The sequence below is a fragment of the Halictus rubicundus genome, unplaced genomic scaffold (assembly GCF_050948215.1).
Source record: "Halictus rubicundus isolate RS-2024b unplaced genomic scaffold, iyHalRubi1_principal scaffold0053, whole genome shotgun sequence".
Lineage (NCBI taxonomy): Eukaryota > Metazoa > Arthropoda > Insecta > Hymenoptera > Halictidae > Halictus > Halictus rubicundus.
This window is the reverse complement of record NW_027488594.1, coordinates 569,748-573,615: the sequence shown is the minus strand read 5'-3', so window position 1 is coordinate 573,615 and position 3,868 is coordinate 569,748.

The following is a 3,868-nucleotide window of genomic DNA, read 5'->3' as shown; positions in this document are numbered from 1 at the left end:
CGTATCCTCTATCCTATCGCATCCTCAATCCTATCCTATCCTCAATCCTATCGCATACTCTATCCTATCCTACCCTCTGTCCTATCATATCCTCTATCCTATCCTATCCTCTATCCTGTCCTATCCTCTATCCCATCCTATCCTCTATCTTGTCCTATTCTCTATCCTATCCTATCCTGTATCGTATAATATCCTGTATCCTATCCTATCCTCTATCCTGTCCTATCCTCTATCCTATCCGATCCTCTATCCTATTCTATCCTCTATCGTATCCTATCCTCTATCGTATCCTACCATCTATCCTATCCTATCCTCTATCCCATCCTATCCTCTATCCTATCCTATCCTCTACCCTATCCTATCCTCTATCCAATCCTATACTCTATCCTATCCTGTTCCTCTATCCTATGCTATTCTCTATCCTATCCTATCCTCTATCCTATCCTATCCTCTATCCCATCCTATCCTCTATCCTATCCTATCCTCTATCCTATCCTATCCTCTATCCAATCCTATACTCTATCCTATCCTGTTCCTCTATCCTATGCTATCCTCTATCCTATCCTATCCTCTATCCTATCCTATCCTCTATCCTATACTATCCTCTATCCTATCCTATCCTCTACCGTATCCTACCATCTGTAATATCATAATCCTCTATCCAATCCTATCCTCTATCCTATCCTATCCTCTGTCTCATCCTATCCTCTATGCAATCCTATCCTGTATCCTATTGTACACTCTATCCAATCCTATCCTCTATCCTTTCCTATCCTCTATCCTATCCTATCATCTATCCTATCCTATCCTCTGTCCTATCCTACCATCTATCCTATCCTATCCTCTATCCTATCCTATCCTATATCCTATAAAATCCTCTATTATATCGTATCCTACATCCTATCCTATCCTCCATCCTATCCTATCCTCTATCCAATCCTATACTCTATCCTATCCTATTCCTCTATCCTATGCTATCCTCTATCCTATCCTATCCTCTATCCTATCCTATCCTCTATCCTATCCTATCCTCTATCCCATCCCATCCTTTATCCAATCCTATCCTCTATCGTATCCTATCCTTTATCGTATCCTATCCTTTATCCTATCCGATCCTCTATCCTATTCTATCCTCTATCGTATCCTATCCTCTATCGTATCCTACCATCTATCCTATCCTATCCTCTATCGTATCCTACCATCTATCCTATCCTATCCTCTATCCCACCCTATCCTCTATCGTATCCTATCCTCTATCCTATCCTATCCTCTATCCAATCCTATACTCTATCCTATCCTATCCTCCATCCTATCCTATCCTCTACCCTATCCTATCCTCTATTCAATCCTATACTCTATCCTATCCTATTCCTCTATCCTATGCTATCCTCTATCCTATCCTATCCTCTATCCTATCCTATCCTCTATCCTATCCTATCCTCTATCCTATCCTATCCTCTATCCTATCCTATCCTCTATCCTATCCTATCCTCTATCCTATCCCATCCTCTATCCTATCCTATCCTCTATCCTATCCTATCCTCTATCCTATCCTATCCTCTATCCCATCCTATTCTCTATCCTATCCTATCCTCTATCCTATCCTATCCTCTATCATATCCTATCCTCTATCCTATCCTATCCTGTATCCTATCCTATCCTCTATCCTATCCTATCCTCTATCCTATATTATCCTCTATCCTATCCTATCCTCTATCCTATCCTATCCTCTATCCTATCCTATCCTCTATCCTATCCTATCCTCTATCCTATCCTATCGTCTATCCTATCCTATCCTCTATCCTATCCTATCCTCTATCCTATCCTATCCTCTATCCTATCCTATCCTCTATCCTATCCTATCCTCTATCCTATCCTATCCTCTATCCTATCCTATCCTCTATCCTATCCCATCCTCTATCGTATCCTATCCTCTATCCTATCCTATCCTCTATCCTATCCTATCCTCTATCCCATCCTATCCTCTATCCTATTCTATCCTCTATCCTATCCAATCCTATATCCTATCCTCTATCGTATCCTATCCTCCATCCTATCCTATCCTCTATCCTATATTGTCCTCCATCCTATCCCATCCTCTATCCTATCCTATCCTCTATCCTATCCTATCCTCTATCCTATCCTATCCTCTATCGTATCCTATTCTCTATCCTATCCTATCCTGTATCCTATCCTATCCTCTATCGTATCCTACCCTCTATCGTATCCTCTATCATATCCTATCCTCTATCCTATCCTATCCTCTATCCTATCCTTATCCTCTATCGTATCCTATCCTCTATCCTATCCTATCCTCTATCCTATCCTATCCTCTATCCTATCCTATCCTCTATCCTATCCTATCCTCTATCCTATCCTATCCTCTATCCTATCCTATCCTCTATCCTATCCTATCCTATATCCTATCCTATCCTCTATCCTATATTATCCTCTATCATATCCCATCCTCTATCCTATCCTATCCTCTATCCTATCCTATCCTCTATCCTATCCTTTCCTCTATCCTATCCTATCCTCTATCCTATCCTATCCTCTATCCTATCGTATCCTCTATCGTATCCTATCCTCTATCCTATTAAATCCTATATCGTATCCTCTATCCTATCCTATCCTCTATCCTATCCTATCCTCTATCCTATCCTATCATCTATCCTATCCTATCCTCTATCCTATCCTATCCTCTATCCTATCCTATCCTCTATCCTATCCTAACCTCTATCCTATCCTATCCTCTATCCTATTCTATCCTCTATCCTATCCAATCCTATATCCTATTCTCTATCCTATCCAATCCCCTATCCTATCCTATCCGCTATCCTATCCAATCCTATATCCTATCCTCTATCCTATCCTCTATCCTATCCTATCCTTTATCGTATCCTATCCTCTATCCTATTAAATCCTATATCGTATCCTCTATCCTATCCTATCCTCTATCGTATCCTATCCTCTATCCTATCCTATCCTCTATCCTATATTATCCTCTATCCTATCCCATCCTCTATCCTATCCTATCCTCTATCCTATCCTATCCTCTATCATATCCTATCCTCTATCCTATCCTATCCTCTATCCTATCCTTATCCTCTATCGTATCCTATCCTCTATCCTATCCTACCCTCTATCCTATCCTATCCTCTATCCTATCCTATCCTCTATCCTATCCTATCCTCTATCCTATCCTATCCTCTATCCTATCCTATCCTCTATCCTATCCTATCCTATATCCTATCCTATCCTCTATCCTATATTATCCTCTATCATATCCCATCCTCTATCCTATCCTATCCTCTATCCTATCCTATCCTCTATCCTATCCTTTCCTCTATCCTATCCTATCCTCTATCCTATCCTATCCTCTATCCTATCGTATCCTCTATCGTATCCTATCCTCTATCCTATTAAATCCTATATCGTATCCTCTATCCTATCCTATCCTCTATCCTATCCTATCCTCAATCCTATCCTATCCTCTATCCTATCCTATCCTCTATCCTATCCTATCATCTATCCTATCCTATCCTCTATCCTATCCTAACCTCTATCCTATCCTATCCTCTATCCTATTCTATCCTCTATCCTATCCAATCCTATATCCTATTCTCTATCCTATCCAATCCCCTATCCTATCCTATCCGCTATCCTATCCAATCCTATATCCTATCCTCTATCCTATCCTCTATCCTATCCTATCCTTTATCGTATCCTATCCTCTATCCTATTAAATCCTATATCGTATCCTCTATCCTATCCTATCCTCTATCGTATCCTATCCTCTATCCTATCCTATCCTCTATCCTATATTATCCTCTATCCTATCCCATCCTCTATCCTATCCTATCCTCTA